Genomic DNA, 12,471 nt, shown 5'->3' on the forward strand with positions numbered 1-12,471 from the left:
TTTGGATTGAGTTTGAAGAACTAAAATTACAGGGAGAAGTGTTAGATATTGGTGGTGGTGTTTTAATGGTAGATACCTGGAAATTGGGATTGAATGAATGGGTAGTAGTGCAATGTTGTGAATGTAGGTGGAGGATAAGTTGAGAAGTTGTTATATTTTAGATACTGATAATAGTGTTGCAGTTGCAGATACACAAAATTGGTTAAAAAGACGAAAATAAACAATTCCTGGGTGAAAAAGACATCTAGGTTTTGATATTGTTTAAATGGACAAAAATGTTAAAATAGCCAAGATGTAAACAGTTTCATCCTACCCATTTTCAAATACTTTTTCTTATTTTTTAATTTACATCAAGATGCATCCAGTTTCATCCTTGCTATTCTTTAAGTTTAAGCCAGGATGAATCCAGTTTCATCCTTGCCATTTTTTTTGTCCATTTCACCCATAATAATTTTTACTCATCCATTAGAACCATGTTTTAAAAATATTTGGACAAATGACCCATTTTCCGTTGCAGATATTGTTTATGTGAGAGTTACGAATTGTAGTGGTTGTTATTGATGTCAGTGGAGCTGTAATTGTAACTTATGGTGGTGGTTGTGAATGTAAGAAATGTCGCAGGCATGGATGAATCTTCAACAGATACACTTTTGGTGTTGTGTGTGTATGTGTATTGAGAAGAGCCAGAGAAGCAAGGAAATGTTTATTTTAGTAAACGTTAGAAATGGTGGTGGTTGCAGCTGAGAACTGTTGTTTGAGTTGATTCAATAGTAGTGAATTATACTGGAATTGTTATCTCAAGATAGATATATTCTGGAATGGGAATTCTAATGAGTTTGTTGTGAGTGTAGAAGTATGAATGTAGAAAGGTGTTGCTTAAAGCTGCAATTGCAGGTAAGCTGTAATTGTGTTTGTAGTTAAAATTATGAAGTAATAGAATGGTTGTATTGTTTGCACTAAAATGTATGTGTTAGAACTGGAACTTGTAGTGTTAAAATGTTGTAGTTAGAAATTGAACTGTTAGTTCCACAAGACCACCAAGCTTAGGTGAATCAGACTCATCAGCTGTCTAGCTAACTGTTTTCTTGACTCAGCTGATCCGACTTAGACTTGATTCTTGACCTTTTGACCTGTTGACCAGACTTGACCATTGACCTTGGACTTTGACTTGACGTGGACTGTTAGTTGACTTCTTCTGACCAGACGTTGACTGTTAGTGACAGTTAGTTGACTCATATGGACAAGGCTTTATGTTAATGGGCTAGTTTAGTGGATTTGGTCTTAGGACTAGTTTTCCTAGTTTGATATCTTGGACCCCTTCTGGTCTGATATAGCCTTTGGTTTCTTGTACACTGCAATCTGTCCAGGTCATTCTTCTTTCACTTTTAGGCATGATTCCAATCTCTCATTCGCTTATGATAAGAGAATTCACATAGAAAGTTCTTTTTCGGTCGAGTCACTAGTCAGTTCCACTGGTGAAGAAGGGGGAGTTATGAAACTTTGAAAAGATTGGTGAGCATAGATACATGGATCGATGCTCTTTAACAGCCCAATTTAGTTCACTTGGAGCCTATTTTTTTGTCACTTCTTAAAGTAATTGCGACGACCACAAAGTGCAACAACTTTTCTTTTTCTGCAACATTGCTTCTATGATTTTAGGAGCACTGGCTGCCATGGCCCAAACGACAGCAACAACTGGGAAAAATGATGTAGTACTACCACCAAACCACCAGCCTCTTCTGTGGGGAAACACACCCATCTCATCTGGGACGTAACTTCAAAGCATGAGACTTTAATAGTGTATTTCATGACCCTTTTACTCGTGATAAGATCATGAAAGAGGCGATCAAAATGGTACCCGAATCCATTTACGATTTCGAGTTTCCAGACACATCGCACTTCCGCTCGGGTCGAGGCTGCCACTAGGCTCTAAGGAAAAAGTTAGATTTCCTTTTGTGGGTTTTGACTCCTTTAGAAAGGTTGGTAAAATAGGATCACTAGGCAAAATACATTCCCTTCTCGACATTGCACCACAAGAACGCCTAGACGTAAGTGAAGTGGCTGCTGGCTTAGTTCGTTTTGTATTCTTGTTTTATTCTGGACTATAATACGAAACTACTGCATTTGGCCAGCGGAGCCTAAAATAAGGTAACTCGGAACCTAGAAAAAGGTTACTCGCCCAGACAGCTGAAAATGTTCTAACATAGAATCGAAGATTTGAGAGATTAGTAGTAGCCAAAAGTAGATTCTAAAAAGAACTGAATATATAAATATAGACGAGGCTATTGAAGCGATCTAATCAATTCAATCATTTCCAATAAGAGCGTTAAAGCAAGATATCAAGTACGCACACGTAAGTAAACAACCAGATCAAAGAACCAGAGTTAACTCTTCCTATATACTATGTAAAGGGACTAAACCGAAGTAACCGCGGAGCTAGAAGCAACCGACCCTTGTGACCTTCTTCAACCCGAGGATGTGATGACGTCTACACAATTCCTTTTCGACTAATAGCCGAGAATACAGGCCTTTCAAAAAAAAAGAGTTGAGACTTGAGAGTGTTTTGCCAAACAATCGACGTTGTTCTTCAAAGTTGTTTTTCAAAGTTGAGCCGATTCGAGAAGGATATAGTCTAGTCAAGTGGTTAGTGCGGGATCGAACCCGCAACTTCCACCTTGACGCTTTTCTAAATTCTTCAAGTAGACTCCAAGGACGAAGGGCGCAGAAGACCCTTAATACAGTCCCAGGGTCCTTTTCATATGTGGGCACCCGATATTTCCCGGAATACATGGATCTCTTCCTGCATAACAAAACATCCTAATAACCTATTTTCATAGAAATATACTTCTAATCCTTGAAAACGTTGGATAAGGACCTAATAGAACTCTCGAAGACTCAACAGAATCTTGCAAAATCTTAGATCGACATCCAGACTTATCTGAAAACGCCTTTAGAGTTACCAGAAGGGATGAATCCAACAAATCTAGATCAATTACATGCTTCCTAAAGAAGGAGTACTAAAACTACTGAGAATAACACTGACGGGATCTTTCCTGCAATCGACTTCACCGGAGAAGATAAAGCTCATTCCGAACGCGACAGAGCAAAGGAGCAACCATCCAGACGACCTTATCACTCTCAAGGACCTAAATGATCAGATGATGCTCTAAAGTTGGAGATTCTGATGATATTTGATCCAAAATTCATTTAGGTCAAGGGCCTTCAACCTGATCACAAAGGACTCGGGAAGTTTACTTCACTTTACTGTTTTACTTATAACTCTTTCATTCTGTATTCGATTTACCTAGTTCTTTTTCCATCGGATTTTTCGTTTCCTCATCTACAGGATAAACTTATCAAAAACTTGGAAAGGCTCCATAAAATTCGTGACCTAATCAAAATGTTGTAGAGCCGCCTACTTTCACGGACTACCTTGTCCGGCCAGGATACAACTTGTCGTTCTTCCTACTTTAGAGGGTCATGACCAAAAATCAACAAAGTATCATACAAGACTAGTTTCCAAGATGACGCTCGGTAAAAGATCATACTTATGCAAAGGTTCAAAACCGCTGGTCGATATGCTATCTCAATATCCGTTTTTTCAGAAATAGGAGGAATTAGCCCTAGCAATTACAACTAGTTTCAGCGAACCTCTAGCTCAACTGCACCAACGACCATCCAACTTCATTTTACGATGGGATCTTAGTTCACCCAAGACAGCGAAGGAGAATATCTTTACAACCGAATCTATCAAGGTAAAAGAAATCTGAAACGATGCTCGTGAGGCCAACAATTCAGTTAAAACTTCATTACTCGATATACAGCCGCAACCAACTAATGCACTGAAGTAAACAAGGGAAGGATGCGATACTGTTTCTCCAGGACACACACTACTCATCCAGATGCCTACTAGCGGTCCCCTCCTCCAAGCCTTTTCTATCAAAATACCGGCTCAACAAACTTCCCCATGTGTCAGAGTCAGACAGGATGACTGAAGGACAAAATACATCTCCCTCAGTCCCAGAAGGTGTCTACTACTCTCAAGTCCGGTTGACCGTCTCTTAGAAGAATAAATCTCAGCAAAAAAATTGCAACGGATATTCGTATGAGTCCCTGTCAAACATTTAGCAGAGACTAAATAACGACTTTGTCTCATCCCTGAAGACTCAATCTCGAGCAAAACAAAGGTCTTTCCCAGACGATCAAACATCTCCAGTAAATGAGAATCCATATTCATGCAAGAAAATAGAGACTGATGAAGAACCATGCATCGTGCATCTTTGTGACTAACATGAGGCGGCTCAAACATCCAACTCCTAGATGAAAGAATCTTACAACATTAACCCAGAGATTCCGGGTGCAAAACAAATTGGTAGAATTCAGAACGCTTCAAGCTAGAGACTTCTCACTAGAGGTATATGAACGAGAATTAGATATTCCGTCCGAGCCTCAGCTCCCACGGTCGACCCTCAGGCACAAGTTCTTCAACCCTTGATATCAAACAAAGAATTGGAAGATGCTATACCACGGGAATGAACTCAATCCCATGATAGAGATGCCGAAATACTTTTACAAGTCAAAACCAGGTTTTGTCGCATCTAGAGAAGGACTTACCCATCTAGGGTTTTCATCACGATCAAGCAAGCTAGGTTTTACAAAACCCCGTATAAGGATTTCAGAGAGGAAAAATGTATTAAGATTACCCCAACGTATTAGAATCTGCTCAAGATTTATGGCTGAGGAAAACTAGGGTTCGCGTTGGGTCAAAAAGAGTCCGTAGCTTATTTTCGCTCAAAACGCCTCATATTTCATCCAGCCAACTCGACAAACTGGGATAAATGGGAAGATAATTCGACAATGCGCCCTTGATGAAAAATATCCGTCTATGTTTCTCCTACCACGTGTTAAAAGGGAATAATGTTTCGAAATATGGTCCAAGAGACATCATCAAAAACACTTGAAGGAATTGCTGTTGAAAATCTCTGAATTTCCGAGTTTAACTTCACATAGATTTATCACTGGAAAAAAAAGCTCCAAATCCTAATTTTACCTTATTAGGTGAAAGGCAGGTCTTTTTTGTTCGATAGTTGGGGTCAACCGCTGAAATCGGGTGTCAAACGAAGTTTCTACAGCCTCTGGAGTGAAGGTCGTGCAAGGGAGGAACTTCTATTACGAATTTAACTTAGGGTTTTCATCTACTCGCATACCCGACGGAGAAATATAGGGTTTGCATCAATTTTGAACTCATGAGGGTCCCATTCCTTTACCAGATGCATACGAGAAAGGTTCAGATTGAGAAAATATCAACCTGAAGAAAATCATCCGACATAGCCCCCTAGAGAAATCTCTTTCTTCATGTTCCGCTGCTTCACTTTGGCCTCTGCATCTAGAGACACTTTATTATCATGTTCCAGCTCTTCAGCTACCATACATACCTCCATATTAAGAACCTCTCCGAACTCAACTCACCCTGACGGACCCTGATAGAATTGAGTCATTCTCGCAACCACCTCATATTGAAGTGAAGATTCTCACGATGGTCATAAAGATTTACAAGATCCTCAGAAGCAAGGCCGTTCATAGTTATCATTTTAATGACGCTAAAATTGCCAACAAGTGTCTCATCAGAAGTTATAGAAGACATATGTCCCGTGAAATCACCCCAGGACGGTCAGTTGTCTCTCTGCACCAGAAATCTCTTTCTGAAGGCCATCTGACATTGTTGAAGCATGCCTCATCCTCATTCTACCAAAGTCAAACCCTTTCTCGCCATGAGAAGTACTTGTCTCCATAAAAGTCTCTTTTTACATGAAACTCTACAAACAAGAGAGAAATTAAAAGAAGTACACACTAAGAGAGTGAAGACACAGGGCATATACATAGGGTCCGTAATTAGGGTTTGTCTGTGTTGTGAAGTTTCAAGCCTCATGAGCAAAAGCCGAAACTTGATCTCATGCCTATATAACTAAAGAAACCAATTCCATATATCCAAGGATACTCACGGATTCATTCGGGTCCATACTTTCACAAGGGATCAAGCAGAATACGTTTTCTGGAAACCAGACAGTAAAAAAGCGTAATCATACCACAGACGTGTCTCTGTCCTAACAATACAAAATTCACGACCTAAACCAAGATAAGGAATATTGAAATGATAATACTCCAAGAGGTTGTGCTTTAATCAAGAGAACGTTGTACGAGTCCAACTGAAACAAGGATTCCTTTGGTAATTCAGATTGATGTACGTTGCATCGCGGAGACTTGAAAACGGATGCCTAACCATAAGGAATTTCGGGGTACTTCCTGAAGAAAATATGTTCCTCTATGTTTTACCAGAAACATACCAAAAGGGCGTCTCAACGGACAAACGAGCTAGGATATGTGGTCCCAACACCGAAGCAAGTGCAATCTGAAAACTCCTAAAAATTTTATACGAGATTTCTGAAGTCAAAAGTATACACGGATATGATGACCAAACAAACTCGGAATCTAGTGATTATTTTTGCATTAGAAATAGTTATCCTCTTACCTTCAAGTTTTGGGGCTTGGGACTCAAATCCGATTCCGAATGAAGAGTTTACAACCATTCTACGCAAGCCTCTCAAAACTGATGTTTTCTGACGAACACCGAAACGAAGAGTCCTAATACAAACAGAACGTGTGAAAGAAGAATTGAACGACCTACCTACTTAGGTCACGCCAAAATAGGTGGAAGAGAGTTTTATTTTCAAGTCTATCTCAAAATGGAAGCCATCAAGAAAAAGGAAAAGAAATTGGAGCTAAAAGAGGAAATTAGAGGAGTTTGGATCAAATAAGGAAACCGAGGGTTTTGTTTCTTCTAAAATCCCTCCAAGCCGTGGCCAAGCTTTTCGCATGCGTGAGAATTCTCTCCTAGGCCAGTGGTACGTGATTTATTCTCTCGGAATTTTTTCAGAGGGATCAAAGTTGAAGAGAATTAGGGTTTTGACGAAAATAGCCCTAATTTTAAGAATTTGGTGGAAAAGGGATTTATTCTAAAAGAGAAAGGACCGAGCCTCTCCCGTTCTCTTTTACGGTTCTCTAAGCCCATCTCAATACCTTTTGGCTCATTACTCTTAAGCAAAAACGAGCTCATAAGGGATTCTGGCCAAAATACCCTTATTTCACAATTTTGAGTATTTTCAAAGAAGAAGGCCCTAATACACCTAGATACCGACCAAACACTCATATAATCAAAGGAGAAGGCCTCGTACACGTGAGTATTAGGTTCTCTAAGTTTTCAAAGAGGAACGGGGTGGAAACGGAATCCAGAGAGGCAGAATTTCAGAGAAAATAAAGGGAATCTGGCTCAAAACATGGAATTCGAGTTCATGATTTCCAAAACCAGGACCAGAAACGCGCCAATCCCTCTTTCAAGACGTGACTATGCCTAGGGAGGCTCCATGTTTCTCTCATGCCAAAGAAAAATCAAGCTCATGGTGGTTTTTGACGAAAGTACCCTTAGTTTCAAAAGTATGTATTTTCTCTAATAAAGAGGTGTCAAATTGGTACAAGGAATTAAACAAGCTCTCATCACACAAGGTTCTGACCCCAGAATATAGATTCACACCTTCCAAGCCTCGTCAAGCCTATCCAGAATGCCTGAAGGAGTCAGACGCGAACAAGAGAGAAAATTAGGGTTTTGTCCAAGTAAACCCTAATTTGCAAATCCCAGTCGACCAAGATGGAAGTTTCCTATACAAGACTTTATTTTCATGATGTTTTCTGATAAAAAGACTAAAAGGATTCCAGTTCCAGGGTCAATTCCAAGCTCAGAGTGGCACATAAGGAAGAAGTTAGGGTTTTGATCAAAGAAACCCTAATTCGCCAAGTCTAGTCTCTCAAAACGGAAATTTTACTTCATCAAGGATCAAGTGTTACACTAGTAATGTCTTTTAATACAAAATTCCAGAAATCTCCCATGTCCATAGTTGATTCGAATTCCAAAATCGGAGCAAGCAAGGACTAATCATCAATTCGGGGACTCCACAAAAAAAAAATTTGTAAATTCGTGCCTGAACGATTCGTAACCATCTATATACTCATCATAGAACAGTCAAGGTTCTACTCTGAGTAGGGGACTTAATGTAGATTGTAACACCCCGAATTCCGGATCAGGGTCAAACCCATTTTAGAATCCGAAATCCAGGTGTTACGAATCGGAGCGAGCAAAAACTAACATTTTTTTATTTTTTTATTTAAATTCAAAAATCATCCATGTTACAACAGAAATTAACAATCATTTTGATGCTCAATTTAACAACATAAAATCAACTAAATACTTTCCTTTTTGGCGCAAATGTTGAACCGCAAAGCGGCTGCTTACGTACCCAATGAGGGATCAAGCATGTCATAGTTCATCTTCCGAAGCCTTGCAACCGCGTTCTTACCTTTCCAAGAAATCCACTCAATCCTCTTAAATATACGGGTATCCTCAGTCCGTACCCTAGCTAATCGTGTATCCTCGGCACGGGCGCCGCCATCAACCTTTGCACGAGTATCCTTGGATCGTGCCCCACCTATCCGTGTATCCTCGGCACGGGTAATCCTTTGAACGAGTATCCTTGGGTCGTGCCCCACCTATCCGTGTATCCTCGGCACGGGAACCGCATCACATTTAACACATTGCGAACTCAAGCAGTAACGACATTTCTCTACATCACAATCATACAATCAATTTTCGTTATCCAACACTCCTAATTAATTCTCCTAAGACAACTAGTTATTCACCTTCCATGACACAATACAGACATACATATAACTTGATTCACCATTTCACGTTCCTTAAAAAAATAAGCTTTTCTAAATCCCTAAGCATAGATCTAATAGAAAACCAATATGTAATGAAATGAAAAGAAACAGATTCTCCTACCTGGCAGTGATGGACTTCTATCTAGACGCCATCAAATCCACATCAACTACCTATTTTGTATCTTGTCAAAACAGAAGTATCCATAGAAAGAAAGCACCCTTATGCTTCTTAAAAAAAACAAAAAAATAAAGAAGACTCTCTAGCCGCCCCCTTCCTCTTCTAATCTATACCCATATATACCTCTAAGTCAAGAATAAATTAACTAATTTCCCATGCAGACTCGTTATGGAAGCGTTTCAAAATGAATAAGTATTGCCAAGCAACTTTTTAACAATCTATCTGCTTCCACCGCATGGACAATAATAATTTCATTTCATTTTCATTTCCATTTCATGCATTTATTTTCTACCGTTATAATCTTCTAAATTTAATTCTTCTTTATTTCATTTTCAAAAGTCAATTCTAACAAAACTTTTAAATACCAACGCTAATATTATAAAAGGTAAATATTTTTATATTTAAATGGGCCACATTTTAAAATCAAAATCCGGGTTAAAAAAAACGGCGGGTATCACATTCTCACCTCTTTAAAATGAAATCCCGTCCACGGAATTTACCTACATTTTCGAAAATTAGACTCTTCAAAAAGTATGCCTAGTAATTTCTATAATAAAATATTTTTAACGGTCCCATGTAAGATCTAAAGCCTACAGATCTGATACCAACTTGTAACACCCCGAGTTCCGGATCAAGGTCAAATCTATTTTAAAATTGAAACTCCAAGCATTACGAATTGGAGCAAGCAAAAACTAACATTTTTTTTTCATTTATTTAACTTCAAAAATTATCCGTGTTACAACAAAAATTAACAATCATTTTGATGCTCTATTGAACAACATAAAATCAACTAAATACTTTCCTTTTTGGCGCAAATGCTGAACCGCAAAGCGACTGCCTGCGTATCCAATGAGGGATCAAGCATGTCGTAGTACATCTTCTGAAGCCTTCCAACCACCTTCATACCTTTCCAAGAAATCCATTCAATCCTCTTAAATATACGGGTATCCTCGGTCCGTACCCTGCCTAACCGTGTATCCTCGGAACGGGCGCCGTCATCAACCTTTGCACGAATATCCTTGGGTCCCACCTATCCGTGTATCCTCGGCACGGGTACCGTCATCAACCTTTGCACGAGTATTCTTGGGTCGTTCCCATTTATCCGTGTATCCTCGGCACGGGCACCGCATCACATTTAACACATTGAAAACTCAAGCAGTAACGACATTTCTCTACATCACAATCATACAGTCAATTTTCGTTATCCAACACTCCTAATTAATTCTCCTAAGACAACTAGTTATTCACCTTCCATGACACAATACAGACATACATATAACTTGATTCACCATTTCACGTTCCTTAAAAAAAATAAGCTTTTATAAATCCCTAATCATAAATCTACTAGAAAACCAATATGTAATGAAATGAAAAGAAACAGATTCTCCTACCTGGCAGTGATGGGACTTCTATCTAGACGCCATCAAATCCACATCAACTACCTATTTTGTATCTTGTCAAAACAGAAGGATCCATAGAAAGAAAACACCCTTATGCTTCTTAAAAAAAACAAAAAAACAAAGAAGCCGCCCCCTTCCTCTTCTAATCTGTACCCATATATACCTCAAGTCAAGAATAAATTAATTAATTTCCCATGCAGACTCGTTCTGGAAGCGTTTCAAAATGAATAAGTATTGCCAAGAAACTTTTTAACGATTTATCTGCTTCCACCGCATGGAAAATAATCACTTCATTTCATTTTCATTTCCATGCATTTATTTTCTACCGTTATAATCTTTTAAATTTAATTCTTCTTTATTTCATTTCCAAAAGTTAATTCCAACAAAATTTTAAATACCATCGCTAATATTATAAAAGATAAATATTTTTATATTTAAATGGGCCACATTTTAAAACCAAAATCCGGGTTAAAAAAAAACGACGGGTATCACATAGATGGTAAAATTTGGATAAGGGGCAAAAGTATCATTTCAAACCATAGACAAAATTCAACTCTCACGAGAGAGATTAATCCCTTGGCTCTAAAGGCATTCTTAGCCACGATTTCTAGTATACATCCGCGCGAGGCACTACTGGTCGTGATGACGTGACACCTAGTGCACATCCTCGACGAGATACTGCTGGTCATGTAGGTTCTGTAGAGCGTAAAACTTCCCCAGTAGACTTATGAACCATAACAGCCACAATTCCATCATGTCTTCGCGAGACGGAGATGATTGTGATGCCATGATTCCTAGTATACATCCTCGACGTAGGCTCTGTAGATGCGTAAAAACGTCCCCGGAAGACTTATGACCCAGAGCGGAGATATGCATGTCTTCTATAAGCACGACTCACCCTATTTGAGATCAAGGGTTGATTCCTAGTACATCATCGCGAGATACACTGGTCATGTCTGCTCTAGGCTCTGACTCGACTTACTGAGGTTTCCGAATAACTCCTAGGACATCCCCGCGAGATACGCTAGTTATTCTGCCTTCGGGCCCTTTCGACAGACTCCTAGAACATCCTTTCGAGATACACTGGTCTTGTTGGCCCATCATATGGACACACAGTTGATTCCTAGCCCATCTCTGCAAGATACGCTGGTCAAAGAAAAGTGAGCCAAAGTCTCGCATAGGCATTAATCAGGCATACAAAGCCTTTTCTCTCTCCAGGACGAGTCCCAGCTGATCGCAGAGAGATTCATATCCGTTAAAGAAAATTTTCATAGAGATTTTGATCCGTCTGCAAAATCTCGGAGAGATTCAAATCTCTCCAGAAATCTCAGATAAGACTGAATATTCCCCATGGTAGGCACGAGCCTCGTGTAGGAATCGAGTCTCCTCTCCACACGAATTCAGAGGCATCCCATGCCTTTTCACGCGACTCATCCTATTAATTCTTACAAATCGGAGAATATCTATCTATCTCGGAGAACTCGGATAAAGAGAATATTTCTCTCTCTCAACGCGTCATCACAAAGGATGACTCAGCTTCACACAAATGGGGGGATAACAATTAGGGTTTTGGTTTGGAGTTCTACGACACGTGTGATAAATACCTGGCTTATTTTTCACCGCAAAAGAGAGTAAAGGCGGTGGAATAATGAGATAAACTCCTGAAGAGACGGGAGAATTGCTCCGCACGGAACGGAAAACAATTCTTATCTCCATCGACCTGAGATTAGAGAATTCAGCTATAAATAGGTCATCTATTTCTCCAAGCTACGATCATCTTTCTCATAACCTATTAGAGCAATTCTTCTTCAAACCCTAGAATTCTCTGATCGCTCTCTTCGTCTGCTTTCCTATCTAAGACCATCCCTAAACCTCTTCCTTGTGACTGAAAGCAGCCTTTGAACGGCCACTGTGTGTGGTTTAGGCAGAGACTTTTCGTGCTCAACCTCCCGTAACTCACTTTCAGAAACCCTAGAATCCCACTTCTAACCTCTCTCAGATTTTAGGTAACTACAGTTACCATCCAGATACGACCCTATGAAACATGCAATCATCAAAGCTAATGATCTTTCCTCCTTGTCAAGAAGTACTCTTGTAGGGAAACTAAAGATTTTTTATCAGGAG

This window comes from Papaver somniferum, chromosome 6 (assembly GCF_003573695.1).
Source record: "Papaver somniferum cultivar HN1 chromosome 6, ASM357369v1, whole genome shotgun sequence".
NCBI lineage: Eukaryota > Viridiplantae > Streptophyta > Magnoliopsida > Ranunculales > Papaveraceae > Papaver > Papaver somniferum.